The sequence below is a fragment of the Galeopterus variegatus genome, unplaced genomic scaffold (assembly GCF_000696425.1).
Source record: "Galeopterus variegatus unplaced genomic scaffold, G_variegatus-3.0.2 Scaffold1449, whole genome shotgun sequence".
Taxonomy (NCBI): Eukaryota; Metazoa; Chordata; class Mammalia; order Dermoptera; family Cynocephalidae; genus Galeopterus; species Galeopterus variegatus.
In genome coordinates, this window is record NW_007727560.1 from 251,765 (window position 1) to 273,346 (window position 21,582).

Genomic DNA, 21,582 nt, shown 5'->3' on the forward strand with positions numbered 1-21,582 from the left:
TAACTTTTAAATAGATTTTCTGAGTGACAATTTATCAGAAAGGCATTTCCTGACCAGCCCTACAGCTTTCACTTACTCTTTTTAACCCAGCACCTTGATTTATTCATCTTCAGAGTATACTCACAGCCACTATCACAGGGTCTCTATTTTGTTTTTCCCACAAGAATACTAGTACAAGCCTCCTGAGAGCTATTTTGTTCACCCTAGTACCTCAAATAGTGTCTGGCACACATTGAAAATAATAGAAAATAATATTCATTATCATTATGAACATTATCGAGCAAAAGTAAAAAAAGCTATTTCTTTGTTTAAAGTGAAAAATATGTCCAGCAAGAGGAATAGAGCAATTTAAGTACTAAATTGAGTTCAACCTCGATCGACCAATTTTAGCATCATGCCTGTGGTTATTAAGAAAATGGCCTATTCCAAGGACAGCGGCTTCACAAACTGAGATATCAGGAACCATAATACTTTAAATGAATTAATAACTATAATTTGTAAATGACGACCTGTGTTTTATTTTACTTATTACAGTATATGAAATCTCAATTGGACTGACATAACAATAGTGAAAGATTGGTTGAGAAACAAATCAAATTTAAAATTTGATTCTAATTATTCACTTGTACTTTGGGCAATGTATAGAATTAGGACTTTATGTGCATTCACAGGAGCACATGCATCTCTCCATTTGCTTCCCTTCCTTGTATTAATCTTTAGTGTTGCTATATTTATTTCTGAGGTTTAAATTATTTTTATGTAGGTGTGAAAGACTATTCAGTGCCTCAAGAAGAAGAACTCTTTTGGGATGTCTGATGAAATGTGACAAATTCTGTGGATCAGCAGTCTACAACTGAATTTCTGATTCAGGAATGGAGTCAAATCACAGCATCTAAATGTGCAAAATAGCCTTTCCTTCTCTCTTTTTCTTCCATTAGCATGGCAGTTGGCCTTTGGACTGCATATCAATGATACTACATTTAAACTACTAAATATAAAAATTATTTATGGGGGTTTAAAATACCAATATAAGAATTATTTACATTTATTGTTATCATTTTAATTTTATCACTAAGTTGCATTTGCTGCATGGAAAAGATGCCACTGACAATGAAAGAGGAATATATGGGAAAGGAGATAAGGACTTTACTTAAAAATTTCATAAATTAAATTGGAATTCATAGGTGGGAGAACAGTTCTTATATTAAAATTGACAATATATCTCTCACATGAATTTCTCACCCTGTCTTATCTTTTATTTATTGCTTAGTGTACTTTTATCCACTTCTTCTGTGTTTACACCAAGCCATTAGATTAATAACTGCTGCCATAGTAAACATGCGTAACTTGCTCTCCACCTGTGCAAGACAGCATTTAAGCTGATGTGGCAAAAATGAATAGAGAAAAGGAAAAAAAGGAAAGAGGGAAGAAAGGAATGAATGAAGGAAGGATGGATGGAAGGAAGGACAGAAGGAAGGAACAGAGGTAGAAGGAAGGAACACAGAAAAGAAGTAGTGAGGGAGGGAGGAAAGAATGGTGAAAAAGGGGGAAGGGAAGGGAACAGAGAAGAAGGAAAGTGGAACAAGAAAGAGAAGAAAGAAAGGCACAAGTGAAGAGAGATTAAGGAAACATTTCTATATTCACATTTTACATGGGCATACTGAACCTGGCTTTCAACTTCCACTTGGTTATGGTTGAAGATATATCCCATCAAAGTATTTTAATGAGAAGTTTAAATATTTTAAATAAAGCACAACACAAGTGTAGTTGATGGTGAATGTTCAAAATAGGGAAATTTTCTAATTTGGGCACACACAAAAAAGTGTTTGCACATCCACAAGTGTGTGTCTGTTGGCTTGCTAAAAGTTGCTTTCTTTTTTTTTTTTTTTCCTTTTTGTCTTTTTTCGTGACCGGCAACGGATCGCAACCCTCAGTGTCGTGCCCGTACCGGACCGGGACCGGCAACGGGATCGCAACCCTTGGTGTTGCGTCCGCACCTCCCTCAACCAGTGAGTGGCCGGTCTGTATGTGGGATCCGAACCCTTGGCGGGAGCGCTACCGCGCTCCCAAGTGGCGCACTATAGCAGTGCGCCACCGGGCCGGCCCCATAAAAGTTGCTTTCTTTATTGAGCTCTTTACATATTTAGAACAATAGTTTCTAAAAAGAATAAAAGTTGGGTTCTGTACAGAAGTCTCAATTCTACAACATAAGAGTCATCACTTTTGTTTTCTCAAATACCCTGAGTACATCATCAAATCATGTACTCAAGTATTTAAACATAGTCAATTTCAACCCTTCATTTTTTAATCAGCTACTTAATTTTAATTAATCATGATTGTTTATTTATTCTAATGAAATATCTTAAATATCTCTTTTGAAAAAAATATTTCTAAGATAGTCTATATATGTAAAGTACCTAAAAGAGTAACTTGAAAGCCATTATTTAGTCATACATAGATTATTTTGTTATAACCTATTTCACAGTCTTAATTGTCTGGATACTCATGAATATAGACAAGTATAACATGGCAAAGGAAATAAATACATCGAGTTATATGAGCAAAGATTGTCACCAGTAGGAATGAAGAATAAGTCACTATCCACATTTCAAAAAATTCTATTTGTCTGGAAATGCCTGAAGCCATTGATGAGTTTGGAATTCATTATCAGACTATTTTGGGATTTGGGAAAATTTGTTATCAATTCAATATTATTTCTAAGATAAAATTTGTATTTGTCAACTCTAGAATGTGATAGCATTCCTCAGAAAACTGAGATAAAAAAATCTTGGAAATAGGACACATGTATGGATATAAGTTCTGCATTGAAAATGACACCTCTAACTTCTGAAGCTTACTGAAAATAACTAAAAAACAGTGCATTTAACACTGTATAACAGCATAGCTGAAAGTTTCCTGAAGTGTTAAAGAAAAGGTTAGCTGCATGTTACATCATGAGGACTGAAGGCAGTAGCATTGTGTCTGACACCTGACCCGTTTCTCTCACTGTATAAAATTAAAATAAACCAACAAACAACATGGTTTCTCTTTTTCCTCACTATCTGGAGTACATAATGAATGAGAGTTTACCTTCTCTTTTGTTGTCTAGTTTTACGAAATATGTGATATAGCAGTGTTTAGCATGTTTACTTTTACTGTAAATTTTACTAGGCCAGTTACTTTAATAAAACCTTTGCATTTGTTTTGGCATGTATCCATAGGTGGCATTTCTAATCTCTCTGCCATCTTTAAACTGATGGTTAGATGATGCATCTCATCTTTATTTCTTTTTCTTCTCCCGAGTACACACTATATTTTATAGGAGTTTCTGCTAGGCATATTTACATTTTTCATTAGTGCAACCTTTAATAAGGCAGACATCTTTGTTACTTTAAAATTTTGCTCTACTCAGAAAATATATATTTGTTCTTTATACATCCCATAGTTTCTACTGGGGGGAAAAAAGAATACTTCAGGTTAGACTTTAAACATAATGCATTATCAATGAATTTCAGCCCAGAAAGAATTAGCCTTCTGGGTGCATAGCTTCTCCATCTTGGCTTCCAGCCAGGGCTGATATTCTAGTTTTATTTTATAAGTTTCCCCAGCTGCTTTCCAAATCTGGGGAGGCAGCAAAAGCCAGAATCTCCTAGTTTGAACACAGTATGCTAAACACTTCTCTGTTCTCCCTGAGAAGTTGCTACTAAATGAAGCACAGCAAGTTTGATCTATGGATTTTATTCTCAAAGGCTCCTTTTCCACTCAAACAGAAAGTGCAAGGGGATCATATAAACAGTAGGCCTATTGGGGACAACTATTTTACTGGGTTAGAAACATTTATCTAGCATCTTTAAGAGCTAATGTTCATATTGAGATTGAATTACAGATGCCTTTTTGGAAGAAGAAAGAATAGGTGTAACAATTTTAACACTCAGATAAAATGTAAACAATTGTTATTTTCTTGAGGTAAACATACCTATGGGCATCTATTCCTATTTAGATTATCAAATATAGAAATTCTAAATTATGAGTTTATATATTTATATATAAAATAGCCCCATTTACTTCCTTTTAGTATTTAGGGTAAAGAATTTAAAATAATACATTTCTTAGATAATAATTTCATCTTACAGAAGACAAAATACAATTTATATACATTTATATTTTTATTTATTATTTACACACATTTTGTATTATTTTATTAAAAGAAAAACAATTATTAAAATTCTTGTGAGGTTTTATGTTTCTTTTATTTAAGAATGATGCCTGGGTTTCTAAATAACACATATTTTCCCTTTAAGGGTGATGTTTATGTTATAGTTAATAAATCATATGCATTACAAGTTTTTCAAAGGGTTTTCTATGCATCAATCTTGGTGGTGACCAGTTGCCATTCAGATAGAATCAGAAAGGACTATGCTGCTTAGTGTTCAATTTCCAAAAATAGTTCCCATTAGCTTATTCTGGGATGTCTATCAATGTAAATGCTGTGTAATATTAATCATCATAAGGTAAATATTTACAGAATTTCTTGTTTTTAAAAATGTAAGCAATCACAGCAGTTTAAATTCTCATTTATATATTGAGATAAATGTATGTGGCAAGTATATTTTGCTTATTAATCTCTTATTGTTTATGAATTCCACTTGAAGACTTAGACTGTTTTTTTAGTAAGTAGACTTTATATTCTCTACATACACTTGCCTCATGAAAAAAACATGACCAATATAGTACCTACTTGACATCTCGATATAACTAATTGGCCTACTTTTAATAGAAGAGATATTCTTTTAATATAAACAAATCTTTTAAATCTTTGTAAGAAAAAATCATTGCTTCCTCCTTTAGGGGAAATTCAACTAATTACAATAACTTTTGTCTTCATCAATTTCTTCTTGTGTCAAGAAACTCACAGCACGTTAACCATAAAGTTGGTGAGAAAGTGGATAACTAAAAATCACCCTAAAAGTTACAGAAGCACATCAATATCATGGTTTGCAATTTACTTGAAAACATTTATCATCTTGAATTAATGAGAAATATTCTGATAGAAGGCACAGCGAAAGCGAGCAACGGTGATTTTGATAGAGATATGATAAAGTATAAATTGTTGAAACTTTTTCAGAGCTTTATGAGAACACAAAGTATATATATATACACATACATATTTATATATGATATATATATATAGCCTATCATAATAAAACATATCATCACTTGAAAATTCTATGATAGTAACCAGAAAATACAGTATCTTATTAATCAGGACAAATTACAAGGAAAATAAAGTTTAAGGTTCCTTTGTGCTTAGCTTCCTCTAACAGATATATTGGAAAGGATGAGTAAAACCATATTTAAATAACATTTCTTGTTTTTCACCTTATTTTGTGAATGAGGAATTTGGAGGTATTCACAGGTATTTCATAAAGCTGCTTCTGTCCTCCTAGGAACCTGTGCTTATGTCATATGACATACATTGTTCTAAGAATTTATTTTCTTTCCTAATAGGAGCTAAGAAGAAAACATCTGTTTCTTTATAAGGAATTTATGACAATTTCAAATGTCTGTGACAGCTGTTTCTCTAAAGCAGACCATTAGAATGGAGCATGCCTATAAATCTCAGGACTATGCTGTTGAAGAGAGAAGGAGAGAAGTTCTGGTCTTCAGTAATTTGAATGCCATGTTCTCAGTAACACTTCTTGGGGAAACATTTATAACCCTACAGTTAGCTTTGGATGCTGTTTGTAAAATTGGCGATTTCAATATGAAAAGACTAAAATTATTATCAAGGGGGGGTGTTTTTTATGCAAATGTTCTGGCAACTGTTTAAAATATTTCAAGTTCTATATCTTTTACTCAGGATTGTATTTTCCATTTATAGTGCAAATAGAACTTCTACAAAGAGTAATGACAGGTAAGCACACACATGCGGAAAAGGGAGATTGAATTTGGTTTAAAAATATATGTTTCCACATAAGTCTTTCACGAATAAAACTTTATTATGTTCAACCTGTTTACATAGCTAAGCAACATATATCCATTTATTATACACTTCTTGGTTTCAGCAAATTAAGCAGTAACTTACCTAGAGAAGCATTTCAATTTTTTCTTTTTCTAAGTTGAGTGTATCCCGAGTTAGAAAATGAGATATCCAGTATTCAGGTGCACTTGGCTCCAGGTTAATTAGAAGGAGCTTTCAGTTCATACAATCTGCCTCAACAATATTCCGAGAGCAATCTCTAGCTCCAATTCTAGTATCTGAACTCTTCCAGCAGAGTCTTTTTATTTATACACACATCGTCCTTTTCAAAACAAGCAGCCAGTTGGAATGATTCAAACCTCTGTTCAGCACACCGTTAAAATGCAGCTTCCTTCTTGGACACGAGAATTACTCCAGGGAGCAGACCGAGTACAGCAAAAAGGCTATGAGAACTATTTAATCACCGGAATACCAGCTGCTCCTGCTCTGCTGCTGCTGCTGCTGCTGCTGCTGTGCCTCTTGTTTAGCTGTAGTCGGTCCTTCCTTCCCTCCCTCCCTCTTTCTCTCATGTCTCCAGAACTATATGGGCAGCTCTGCCGGATTATGATTGGCAGAAACAGCCAATTCCTTCAGCTAATCATCCTCGAGACTTTCAAGGACCTGGAGCTGTCGTGATGTCATCCAGGCGGTGGGATGTTACACATGAATACATTCCAACAGAAGCTAATTCAGAGATCGGCTGCATTCCTCGCACACCACCGTGATTGATTAGATGCTCCTTGAGAATTTGCATAATCTTTCATTGTACAGTTGGACTATTTCCTATGAAATTCGAGAATAAAATTCCACTTTGTAGCTCTGACACTGTACCACTATATTCTATTGGGTTAAAAAAAAAAAAAGTTCAAGGTAGGTTTTCTGCTGTAACTCAAAACACAAATTACAACTCCACAAAAGCCAGCAATGAGCAATAAGAAACTTGAAGAAATATTGTGAGCTACATATTGTAGAAATTAATAGTATTATTTTAGACCATGATAAATGTTAGGGGCAAAGAAAGTGTGTGTGTGTGTGTGTGTGTTTGTGTTTACTGTATGCATTGTTTTATTTATTGAGGTAAATTACTAGATTACTGTGGCAAAGTTCTCTTCTATTACCAGCACTGACAAAAATTCTTTCAATGTCTTGGTTTTTTACTTGGCAAAATAAGATGAAGTGTTTCTGCTCTTTGTTCTCTACTAACTCGTACAATCTCATAAAGATACTGTAAACTACTTTTATATGCTTTATGCAAATTTCTTTGAACTTCTTCATTAGAATACATACACAATATAGGTAAAATGCTTTCAAGTGCATTCCTTTATTCCAGATTATATGATTCCTTGTGATCTTCTTGCTTCAATACCTTCTTTTGTCTCCACCATTTAATTTGGTGGAACAAGATGTGTGAATAAGACCTTGGTCCAAGACCCCTTTAGGCTAGAGAACAGAGCTGCAAACTTTCGTCAACTCCAGGCACCCCTCTGACATATGTGTTTGGGATTCCCTCAAAACTCAGCATTTATTGATAATGTGGTTATTCAGATGAATGATTTTAACATACCCAGTATTACTAGTGTTATTGCACTGCACAAGGTTTTGAGGGTCTACAAACTGTGGACATATACCAGATAGAGATTTAAAAAATCTAAAAAATTATAAAAAATACCTACCAATTATTCATAAACAACAAATACAATATACTACATCATAGATTGTGTCAGCTATTTTTTCAGATGCACATGCTAAAAGTGTATTAAAGGAAAAACTTACATTTTAAAAATTATGAAAGAAGAGTCCAGGAACTTCTTACCACCTTTTAAAAACATTTGAAATGCAAAGGTGCATTTGAAGATCAAGTCAGAATTTTCATAGTGATACACATCAAAATTCGAAATGGATAAATAAATTGCAGCTAAATATTTCAATGTCATGATAAAATAATTATTTCTAGAACAGTATCATATCAAACTCTAACTGCTGAGAAACAAAATAAAAGAAGATAAATTTTAAAATCTAATTGAAGATTTTCCATTTTATGTAGTTTATAAATATTACCTTTTTCTTTGTTCAAGTTTACTTCTTATTCCTGTCTTATCTTTACAAAAATGATTCAAATGAAAAGAAATGTTATTGTAAAGTACCTGAGGACTTAATCCTTTTGATGTATTTCTATTTCACAACTCAATAAAGAATGCCACTTTATCAGAGTAGTTTCAGTTATTGGAACTAAATGCCAACACAGTGATTCTGATTACAAAACCATCACATTAAAACATGAAACAGGGTTTACAGCCTCAGCACTGGTGATAACTGTAGTTGATGTTAGTTGATTACAAGTGAAAGTTGTTTATCATTGTTTTTGCTAGTATTAGACTATAAACAATGTTTTTAGTTGAAAAGACACATTATTCTCAGGAGTAAAATGAATAATAAAGTGAAAGTACTTTCACAATGTAAAAGTGTCATATAAAATATTAATGGAAAATACTCTTATTAAACCTAAAGTTCTTTTAAATATTTGTTAAACATTACCTTTTAGAAACAAAAAATCCAGAGATGAGAGATTAAAATTTATTGTAAGAAAAAGAAAAAAAACACAACAAAAAAACCTTTACTGTCATTTCTCATTGTTCATAAGTAATAAATTAAATATTGAGGACAGAGGGTCCCACCATGTACATATATATATAAATGAATGTAAACCAACCATAAGTACTTTTTTTTCTACTCCTGGGGAAAGTTGGAGAAATTCACAACATCCAGAATAAACAACCAAAACAAAATAATCCCCAAAGTATTTTAAATATATTTTTCTTATAATTTCCTTTGTATAGTATATTCTCCAATGATTAAAAGAACTTATTTGTGAAATTATGATCTTTTATCATTTTCTAATCTGTCACGTTTAGATAATAAAGCACATGGCCTTGGACATTTTGGGGAGTGAATGTAATATGCAAGAGAGAAGATAGGGAAGAATTATTTGCTCAAAATGTTTTTCTTTAATCATTTAACCTGCGTTTCATAATTTACAGGCCTTGCCCTTAAGTCAGATGTAGCATCTATCCAGTTGGTTTGTAGTAATATACATTACACAAAACATTTACCCAACTGCTTATAGTTGAATTCTATAAGGAAAAGAGTGGATGTTCCTATTTGTCTTTGGATACACCATGAAATGTAATACATTTTTTCCTTTATCTATTAAGACATAAGTCTAGACTTATACTAGACCTCGATGGATCTTTTTAAAATAGAATTGAACTTGAACTAATTAACTTTTGGAGCTCTACATATTTTTATTTGATTGCACTCTTGCTTCAGCAAAAGTAAAGTGGTATTCATCCACTATAGAACTTCTTTTTTCAACTAAATTTATCTTACAAATTACCTTTTAAACTTTCAGTGGAGTTTCCTTGAAAGATCAAGGAATGCATATGTGTCATATGCATTCTTTCTAAATTACAAAAGTGAAAATGTTGAAAATATTCTATAACACACACTTATAATGTATAAAAAGTATTATGTTTTTATACTTAATAATATATATAATTGTACTTTATTTTATATATGTGCCTATTTATTCAATAGAAGAAACAGAAAACAAAACCAAACACATGCTTATTGAAAAAAGAAGCTCATTTTTTATTTTTATTTTTTTTATTTTTATTTTTTATTTTATTTTATTTTTTTTTTGTCTTTTGTCTTTTTCCGTGTCCGGCAACAGCTCGCAACCCTCAGTGTTGCCCCCGTACCGGACCGGGGACCGGCAACGGGATCGCAACCCTCGGCGTTGCTCCCGCGCCTCGCTCAGCCAGTGAGCGGGAACCGGTCTGTATGTGGGATCCGAACCCTCGGGCGGGAGCGCCGCCGCGCTTCCCAAGCGGCGCACTATCCAGTGCGCCACCAGGCCGGCCCTCATTTTTTATTTTTATTTTTATATATTTTCATTATATATCAATTCCTTTTAAAGTGAAAGTCAGACTGTAGTTATATCTACTAACAGAAATATTAGAAGTCTTCAGAAAGATTCTGTATATTTAACAATTCCAAAATTTCTAGTCATTATTTTCTTTTTCATTAACTTGTTTATTTGCTAATTATTACTAACTGCAAGGTTTAAACACATGCATCTAAAATAAATAGAAATTTGTGCAGAGAATGCCAAAAATATTTTCAATTACCTCATAATTTCTATTTCTTACAAACTTTTCATGTAAAAACTTTTTTATACATGCATGTACAGATTATAAATAGAAGATATTTACATCTTTAAGTATACATTTTTATTTTTTCTAAGTTTTTTTATCTCCTTTCTCTAATTGTACTGCAAAAGTAACAATTTTGAATGAATACAACCAATTACACTTATAGTTCTCATAATTTTAAATAAATGCAACTAATTTATTTTACATTTTAAACCACTAAAGCTTATGAACGCAAAATTCTACTGCCATGGTACCACTTACTGTCTGTCTCTTTTTCTTGCAATTATTACTATTATCATTTTATCATTACAACTGTCCTATGATCCCAACTAATACAAAAGGCTCTTGCTCATTTTTTAAAAGAAAAATCATGAGTAAAAGAAACTGCCATGTTCAAAGTTTATGCCTTCAGGGGGGGAAAGGCTCTAATTGGACTGTTAGTGACTAATACCAAAATTTTTTTCTAAGGGGAAAAAAATCTACTAGCAGTTATCCAGATAAGAACTCATGTGAGCAAAAAGGAGCATAAAGTCAGTTTTGCTACACTGGTATCACAACACATGGTGAGAAAAATCAGCACCAAATAACATTACTTGCGTAACAAGCACCCCAGTCACAGACTTAAATGTTATCTTATTACACATCCGGATCCCTTGTTAGCAAGTTATTGAGGGAGAGAAAAGATGGGAACTGCAGGTTGGAAGAAAGAATCTTTTTGCCAGCATCACTGTAGTGCATTGTTTTAGCAAGAGAAAAATCAGCATGTTAACACTTCAAATAAATCTTTTGAAGATGCAAAGCTTGAAAGGCCAACAGACTAAACAGTCTAATTCTGGTTTGGCTGATAATTGCCTAAAGGAACATGATTTTTAATAAATTGCAGTTGTTAGTCAAAGCACCATTGAATCACAAGAATTGTTGTGTCCTGAAAGGGTAACACACAAGTGAGACCCACGGTGAGGAGGCAGAGGACAGAAAAAATGACGTTTATAATCAATCCTTGCTTAGTGCATTTCTCTTTTTGAGGCTGTACAAAGGTGATGAGAGCTCATAAAGTCCATTAATTAGGCCACAACTCCAGAGGGAGTCTCTCATCAGAAGGGAATCTTTATCGCAAAGTGTATGGTATATGGTGTATCTACAACAGGCAGTTTCACTTTGTTTCTTTATTTCTCTTTCTTTCTTTTGTAATTTGCATTTGCCAAAATTTCATTATGGCTTAATGGCAGTTTTCTTCTGAGGTAGGACTTACAGGTGGAATCATTTCATATTCTCTAATTTAAAGTCCTAAATGTTGAAACTAAGAAACCTACTTTCAGACCAGTATACTAGCATCACAGTGATAAATTTGATAAAAAACCTTTCTGTCGCATAGGGTATTTTGTTTCACCTGTTAGCAAATTCTTTTTACCTTAGGTATCCCGATATCATTTGTTTTCTGCCTGCTCCAGTCCTTGGGGGAAAGGCATCTCATTTATGAGCTACTTCAGCTAATGCTTTGATCAGCAGGGGAAATCTTAATTTTTCACCAAGCCTTAGTAAATCAGTTTCTGTCCTGTTAGCTTGAATGCCTCACTCTAAATTACCATCACTCTGGGGTAATTTACTGGATGCTCTCACTCATTTTCCTATTTGATTTCAGCATAGCGGTGTGCGTGCGCACGTTTGTGTGCGTGTGTTGGGGGGTGTATGTTGAGATGGTGAGTTGTGAGCAGTGGTATGAAAACATGAGATGTTTTAAAGCTAGCCAGCAATGTCTGAAAGGCGCCTTATGCTTGAGAGGCGATACAAGTAAATGTGAGAGTTCTGATGACCAGACTCGGTCTGTATTCTAAGACCTGTAAACCCAGTGGTGGCTTCTGCAACCGGCTAGTTCTTATGTATGAAGCATTACATTGCTACCATTGACTGTTTTATACACACACACACATAACCCCAACAATGAAGTCATTGCTCTTTGCATATATATACATATATATATGAAAGTTATATATATTCTTAATACTTAGAGCAGTGCTATGACATATAGTAGCTACTCACATTTAAAAAAATACATTTATGAATGAATAAATGAATGAATGATAACAACTCAGAGTTAGAAAATGGAAAGAATGGTGTTATAACATTTCCCAAACATATATATCTCCAGTGCTACTCTTGCACCAGTTTTGTATTCCACAAATACAAGCAATAACTCATTTCAAAGGGGAGATGCAAAATGCATAATAAAGCAATTTTCTCTATGGATAAGAAAACCCAGATTAGTTATTCTTTATAGAACTCACGTCATATAAATCTCGCTAATATTACTCATGAAAAAAAGATTTTAGTAAGAATAAAGTCTTCTTTTCTTCTTTAAAGAATTTAAAATATTTAAAAAATAATGTTAATTTGTTTTGTATTTACAGAATCAGAAAAGTGGCATTGTAATGTCTAAATTCTTCTTCTTGTGAAATGATTTGTCTTCTGTGTTATAAGTAGCATTTTATTTTAGAAATTTAGAGTTGTTCTTTTCTGAATAGAAATTATCATAAATAATATGATTATAAAGTAACTGAAATAAATGCAGTAACCTGAGGACAGAGATACTTTAGCAAAAGAAGACAAAATAAATAATTAAATATAATATACAATAAATAAATACAATAAAGTAAAATGGATTCTGATACTGTAAACATACTAAATAATAGAAGAATGATAAATTTGATTGCCAGCTCAGCTGTTTCCTGTTAGAGTGTGGAAAAGAGAGAAATAACTAAATTAAGAAGAAAGAAAACAGCATGTGATGATCATAGAAGTATATCAAAGAATGTACTTATCACCCTGCTAAAGTCTTCAATATTTTAGGTTCCCATAGAGGGCAATATTGTCTAAAAGATGTGAACCAAGAATCTGCCAATTCATCTCTGTTGATATGCTTTAAAGAAAACTGCTGTTACAATAAATTTGATGCTGTACTTCCCCTCAAACTCTGATATATAAAATGATGCACACAAAAACACAGAGCAGGGTCTCATCAAAGGCAAACAAAATTAATTTGATATCATACTTACTAGTAGATTATTTAAGTGAATAGCCTTCAGTTTTACCTATAATAGGACTCAGCTACTGAATCTTAGATAGTAGATAGTATTCTATCATATAAGTAATACATATATACACGCACACACATAAATGCATAGTAATTTAGTCTAGTATAAATATTAACAAAATAGTGCCTTATTTAATGCCTGGAAAAGAAAGGTAAACTATGGATAATAGTCAAAATGAGCTAAATTACAGATAAATGAAAGCCTTGTCTATAATTGAAATCCAACTCCAGAGGATATAACTACAGTCTAGGGGTGAGCCACGGAGAATGCAAAGTTATACTTAGCTATAGATCTCAAAGTTAATTCTATCACTAAATTGTCATGCGCTCATATATCTTCCTGTATCTCTTATAACTTGAAAAATGGTTGCTTCATCATAAGCTTCCTCTTGTCAGAGATGCTAAATATATTAAAACTAGAAGCATTTGCTCTCAAATGACCTTTGTAGTAACTGTTAATTTACACTGAGCAATACTGAAAATAAAGGAGAAACATTTTGCACTGTGTAATATCAGTAAAACATGATATTGTTTTAAATATCCCATTCTGTATAAATTTCTGTACACGTGGTGATACGGAATACATGGAATTATGAGGCATACTGTCATGGTCTATGCTGTGCCTCAGATGCAATTCTACCTTCACAGAGATGAGTTTCTTAAGTTCCCCTGCTTGTGGAGTGTCCTTTCCAAGATTATTGTGATTATATCATACAGTAAATATTTTAAGGCTAACAAAAATGAAGGAAATGAATAAAGCTATAGGTCAGATTTTAGGTCCTTTAGTCATAAGGAATAAAAACCTATACCTTTTAGTTAGGACACCGATTTGCACATAAAGGTCAAATCAAAATATAATAAATTGTTTAGTTTACATTAAAATATGCTAATCTTTAACATTCATTACTTATTGAGTACAATTCTCAAGTCTAAATAATTGATATTCCTCAATCTGCCAAAGTAACTACCATAATCAAATAATTCTTGTGTGTTTTTTCCAATTAAGCAAGAGGTGCATTTAGAAAACTCTGGTTTATATCTCTATCGCATATTTCCAGACTACCTTGAAATGAGTTATTCCTCCAGTGTAAAACATTATTTGTCCTATCCCTTTCATGTCCACTGTTAGGGTAGCGTAAGGAAAGAAAGCTGTTGGTTGAGTCTGACTTATCAGTCACAGCTGTCAGCAACTGTTTGTTTGGATATGCCTGCTTTCATAATACATCCAATACTAAAGCTATTTTATCTCCAAAATAATTTTAAAAGAACTTCAGTTCATAAAGGATGTTCTGGTAGATTGTTTTGAGTCTCACAATGATTCTATGATTAGTTAGTGCAGTATTATCTACACTGTACAGGTTAGAATGCTGAGACATGACTAGCAAATCTGGGATCAGCAAGAGGACTCACCACGCCTACGTCCTGTGTTCTTTCCACTACACCAAAGCGTTTCTTGGAATAAATCTCTCTAGAGAATGCCCTTTCATATTACTCCGCAAGCTGGGTGGCCTTTCAGATGGCCATCTAAAACTCTACGCTCTATAATGCACTTGGTAAAATATAGATGGGATAGGTGTCATACTTTCAACCTTTCTAGATGGCAAGTTAGCAATAATTTTGCAGCATTCAAATTTTACATCCACTCCACAAAAATTTTGTACACAAAAGCTTATCTATACCAAGAAATGGTCTAAAAGTCAAGATAGCAGGAATAATTTGTTAAGTTTTAGGAATACAAGGGGTCTTCAAAAAGTTGTATTATCTCAATTCCATTTTCAACAAACTTTTTAAGTACCCTTGTACTAGGCAACACAGGGAATCAGAGTCATTAAAATATGTTAATGGAAAAAATAAAATGAGGCAACTAATGAGATTTTATTTTCTGTACGTATTTATTTAAATTATACAATTTATTTTTCTGATTTGAAAAACAGGTTTGGAACATAGAATTTCTCAGACCCATGTTATGATATCACAGTCAAGGACATTGGTTGTCAAATTTTTGTGACCCACAACACACACACACACACACACACACACACATAACACACAACTGAAACAAGGGTTTCATAAAACAATTCTTACTTGTACTATGTACAGTGCATTTTATTTTATTTTTTTGTTCCATTCCATTCAACTTTATTCCATCCTATTCAATTCCTTCCCATTCCATTCTATTCTATAAATATTTTGAAATGCTTACCTGAATCAATTAATGTAAATGCACATAATGAGCTGTGAAGTGTATATTGAAAAATAAATCTAGATACATTATGTATTTACACAGCACTGAATATGAAAAAGATCTAATCATTTCTATGGTCTAATAATTGGAACTCTTTTCCAATATTTCAATTTAGCTCAGTATTTTTATGTCTAAACAGAACACCAATATTATTTATAATGTGGTTACTGTCAATAGACAATGCTATTCGTTGGAGAATATAGACCCAAAGAGGCAGACCAGGCTATCATATAAACACAGGAAAAAAATAGAGCTTTGAGTTTTACAATAATAACACTTCCTCTTCACGTATACAACACCAGAACAACTAATACTTTGATACCCTTTAGGACTTTAATTATTTACAGTTATAAATTTATAGATACACACTTAGAAATCCTAAACTTCCTATTAAGTGGGGTAAATGAGTTGTCATAAAACCACGGAGGGTAGCAACTCGGTATTTTTTCATAATTATTTGTGAAAAAATTTCATCATAGAAATCTTACTGCCACCTTAGTGCTACGTCACTTAATATCAGATAAGCACTTAGAAATCCAAATTTGAAAAAATTTAAGAATAAAATTAATGTTTATTTAAGCCACTGAATTTTGAATAGTTTGTTACACAGCATTAATCAACTGGCATAAAGTTCCTTTTCTCTGCATCTAGAACCATTGTTAAATATTACGTACTTAGATAGATATATAAATTGAAGGAGGAAAATGTAATTTTCACTCGTTTTCTTAACACTAGAATCTATTTAATAAGATCTTCTTTAACAATGCTCTTTTTAAAATATGAGTAAATTTCAAGATTTTTCTTCACTCTTTAGGTCTGCCAATTTCCTTGAAGCAAACACACTCTATATTTCTTAACAAATTTGTTGTTGTATTGCAAAGATAATGAGGGGGTTCAAAGAAATAATGTCATTCATATCCTCAATAGAAGTATTTGTTTGTTTCCCTACAGTGAAGATATGGAGTAAAAGCCACATTAAAAAGAAAAAGTATTATGAAGTTTTTGATTTGTCACGAAACGATTCTAAACTTATGAAGAAAGGCATTTTTTGACTGACATCATTTGTGAAAGAATTAGAGAACCATCAATTTTCCCATAAAAGAGCAACTGTGAAGAAAGATTTACCTATAATAAAATGAATTCTTAACTAAAGTCACTCAACATAAGCTTTCATGTTGGGATGATTTAGCTCATTTGAAATGAAAATATGTTAATATTTTATTGGTTCATACTTACAGGATAATTTTATTTGCCCAAACAAAAATATAAAACAAAGAAACAAACAATAACCTCATGGTTTGACTTCTAATTTCAACAATACATTTATTGGTTCATTGTTTCCTCTTTCTCTTAAAATTAACTTGAGACATATTAATACTTTCTATATGTAAGAGAAAATATATGGACAAATGGCTAGTATACATCAGATCTCTCATCTTTTGGTTACTAAGAAATAGCAATGATAACAATTGTCCAAAAATAATAGTAAGTAGTAGTAATGATCACAATAACAATAGTATCACAATTAATGTCACCACGTAAGAGCAATGAAAACAATAATGGCAAGTACTGTTTTTTGAACTCTCGTAGGGGTTAGCCAAGGTACTAATTGGTTTGAGCTTACTTCATTAAAAGATATTCAAATTTTTAAACAAAATCCAGCCCAAGTTATGATAGGTCCTAGGTGAATCTTATTAGAGGGCACGGATTATGTAAATGTAGACATTTATGGCCCATAATTAGTTAAGATATAGGAATAATATTAAGAGAAAAGGGGGAAGAGGAGCAAAATGAAAACAGAATAGAAATGAAGCTGCAGCTTCAGGATAATGACTGTAGCAACCACTGAGTGAGCCTGATATCTCCTAAGCAACTGACATTTATGAATTTACTTAATTCACATGGAAAAACCTACTTCATAAGACACAAATGAAGATATTGGAGCACAGAAGGGTTAACTATCTAGTTTTCCAAGATGAGAGGTTTGGCACATGAACTCGGTTTGTCCAGTTCCTGAGCCCACAATTTCAACCTCGGACCACACAAATAGGAAGAAAAGCAGCACCCAGTTGTGCTAAATGTCAAGGCTGTTTGGCTCTTTCACTCCATATTTTTCAAAACACTATTAGATCTCTCAATCTTTACATTTTAGAACATCTGAATTATGAAACACAGAACAATGTCACACTGGAAATAAAGCATTAAATCACTACTAAGATACCTTTAGAGGCAATTTGTTAAAAAGGAAGGAAAAGCCCTGCCAAATGACAATCAATAAATTGAACAAGTCCATAGCAAATTAAAAGGAATGCCAGAATTAGACTTAAGAATTTATCTAGATGAATGAGAAACCTTTTAGTAAGGTTGCCTATACAACCTGGCTTGACATGGACAGTTGTAATTATGTTACAATGTATGACATATGATTATATCAGTTATGAAAGTTGTAAATAATTCCTGCTGTTCAGGTTTCCTGTCTGATTTAGCATATTCTTGAGTTTATTATTCTCTTTAAACAAAGTATAATTGTTAATAAATGCATAAGGTGGGGATTGGTAGACTCCCACTCGGTGCTCTCTGCTTCTGCCATATTTTCTTCTAGTACTGCATGAGATACACATGAAAAGCACAGAGTTGTTAACTTTAACATGTGGTTAAATATGAAAGAGTGCCAGTAATTATATATCTCTTTTCTATCTTTCCTTGTACTTTTCCAGTGTCAACCTCTCTTTTCAGCTTAGCATTCAGGATATTTGCTGGTAAAACGAAGATTCTTGGCCCCCCAAAACACTGTTAGGACAAATAAATGAATTCAGTAAAGTTGAAGAATACAAAGTTAACATACAAAATCAATAAGGTTTTTTATGCCAATAGTGAATTATTTGAAAAAGAAATAAAGAAAGCACTCTTTTTTTACAACAGCAACCACAAAATTAAAATTCCTAGAAATAAATTTAACCAAAGACATGAAAAATCTCTACAATGAAAACTATAAAACATTGATGAAAGAAATTGAAGACACAAATAAGTGAAAAGATACCCTATGATCATGGATTGGAAGAATTAATATTGTTAAAATATTCACACTACCCAAAGTGATTTACAGATTCAATGGCATTCCTGCCAAAATAAATGGTATAAATGTTAAAATTCATGTGGAATCACAAAAGGCCTTCAATAGCCAAAGCAATCTTGAGCCAAAAGAATAAAGTGGATGGCATCCAACTACCTAATTTCAAAACATACTACAAAGTTATAGAAACCCAAACAGTATGGCACTAACATAAAAACCCATGTAGACCAACTGGACAGAATAGAAAGCCCAGAAATACACTCCCATATCTACAGACAACTGATTTTTGACAAAGGTGTCAAGTACACACAATGGGGAAAGAATAGCCTCTCCAATAAATGGTAGGAAAACTGGATACCCACATGCAAAAGAATGAAAACAGATCCTAATCTCTCACCACATACAAATATTAACTCAAAACGGATTAAAGATTTAAATGTAAGTCCCCAAACTATGAAAATACCTAGAAGAAAACATAGGGAAAAGCTGCATAACATTGGTCTAGGCAAGGATTTTTTGAATAAACCCTCTAAAGCATGTGCAAAGAAGGCAAATATAGACAGATGGGGATTATATCCAACTAAACATCTTCTTCACAGCAAGGGAAACAATCAACACAGCAAGGAGAAAACCACCAGAATGGGAGAATAAATTTGCAAACTATACATCTCATTAGCAGTTAATATCCAAAATATGTAAGGAACTTAAAACACTCAACATAAACAACAACATATAACCTAATTAAAAATGGGTAAAAGACCTGAATAGACATTTCTTAATTGAAGACAAAGAAATGGCCAACAAGTATATGAGAAAATGCTCAACATCGCTAATGATCTGGGAAATGCAAATCAAAACTACAATACCAGTCAGAATAGCTACTATCAAAAAATCAAAAGATAACAGGTATTGGCAAGGTTATGGAGAACAGAGATCACGTACTCACTGCTAGTGGAAATGTAAGTTCATAGAGCAATTTTGAAAAACAATATGGAGGTTCCTCAAAAATTAAAAATAGAACTATCATATTATTCAGCAAGCCTACTATTGGTTGTATATCCAAAGGAGATGAAATAAATATGTCAAAGATATGCCGGCACCCTTATTCCTATAGCAACACCATTAGCAATAATAAAGACATGGAATCAACCTATGTCACTCAATGGATAAAAGGATAAAGAAGATGTAGTTTATATACACAATAAAATAATGTTCAGCCATCAAAAAGGATTAAATCCTGTCACTCACAGCAATATGAATGAACCTGGAGGACATTATGTTAAGTGAAATAAGCCAGGCACAGGAAGATAAGTACTGCATGATCTCTCTTATCTTTGGAATCTAAAAAACTGTTCTCATAGAAGTAGAGTGTAGAATAGTGATTACCAAAGGATGGTAGTAGGGAGGGGGGCAATGGTGATATTTTTAATCAGTTTGAAGAAGTTTTGAAAATGTTTGCTTTAATGTACATGATATATGTATGCTAATTTTAATATTTTTTGGAAAGAAATTTATTTTTGAAAACTGTTTCTGAATAAGATTTTTTATAGATCTACCAATTCATAAAACTATTTTGTTAGTAAATAAATATATATTTCAAAATGCATAGTTTTATTATTTTTAGTGCATCCATGTACTCTTGAAAGTATAATGGTATGGTCATAAAATAAAATTTTTGACTGACGCATAGGAAATGTATAAGCTGAGCCTTAGTGAACATTCTTAGTGAAAATTTGGGGGTTTCTCAAATTTTGTTGCAGGAACATATTTCCTGTTTTTCTAAATACAGCTGTCTTTATTCAATGCCTATGTTCTTTGGTCATCTTTGCAGAGTCTCTCTCAACAGAATTGTTTTCCATTAAAATTAATCTATTTACATACTTACCTATCATTCTTAGTCAAACTTGAAGTTATACTTTATCCAATCTCTTGTGGATATGAAAAATAGAATTAGGAATATATTGTCCTATCAGTGAAGAGGAGAATAGCAGTCTAGTGATTCAGAAGACCTGGATTCTTAGGTCTGATACTGTAACTAGCTGTACCTTGGGTCTGAACATCTTTCAAAATGTTTCCGGAGGAAATGATACCTGCTACATACACAGTTTACTGTATCCAATACAGAAATATTATTCTACTACTCCAGGAAACTTCTACCCAGTAAGATAAAAGTTACAAATGACTTTATTGATTGTTCGTTCAGTTACTTCCCCAAACATCCATTTAAATGAACATCAAAGTAGTCATTTTGACAATAGGTGATATCAACTGACTTTTTACTCTCCAAGATTCTTGAAATTTTTGTTTCAAAACCCTCACCCTGATGTTTCCAAAAATCCAAAACTATTACATTATGATTCTTACCCAGTGCTAGGCAGTCCCTTCCAATCACTGTGTTGAAAGACAGTAAAGTCTCATGAACACTCAAACTTTGCCCTCTCCTCTGAGACAACCCTTACCAGTTATGCTATAAACTTGTCTTTGTATTATCAACAGGTTATTTTGGTGATGTTCTAGGGGAGAAAGTATTTAACATTTCTCATTGGGAAACTGATGTGGTTATAGATATGTAGTAATGTTGTAGAGTTACGGTCTTACAAATTTTGTTCATACACTAACTAAAACAATTTGAAACGGTTTACTTCACTGCACATTTTAAAATTGGCATCCGCTCTTCTATCATAAATTTAAATAGTTGCAACAGATAAGTTTCTTGCACATTTCAAATGTGGTCTATCCCCATTATTTGTAGGTTCCATATTTGTGACTTGAGAAAAAGATTTGCTTGTTTATTTGTTTGTTAATTTGACTTTATGATAACACAGAGGAAGTTATAGCAGTAACCCAGATGGATTTCAGTAAATAATGTGGTATAAATTGTTTGGAATATGTTTTTTGTTTTGTTTTGCTTGTTTGTGTGTTTGTTTTTTTGCAGATAAGGCC

General features: G+C 32.6%; 1 protein-coding gene across 1 annotated transcript in view; it reads right to left on the minus strand.

Annotated features, from left to right (window-relative positions):
* Positions 1-6,522, minus strand: part of LOC103593951 (bifunctional heparan sulfate N-deacetylase/N-sulfotransferase 4) — a gene marked incomplete at its 3' end in the record, with an annotated part of 243,352 nt that extends 236,830 nt beyond the window's left edge. The window contains exon 1 of the mRNA XM_008577091.1: positions 6,086-6,522. The remainder of the gene's footprint in view (positions 1-6,085) is intronic.
* Between the last annotated feature and the right edge of the window lie 15,060 nt (positions 6,523-21,582).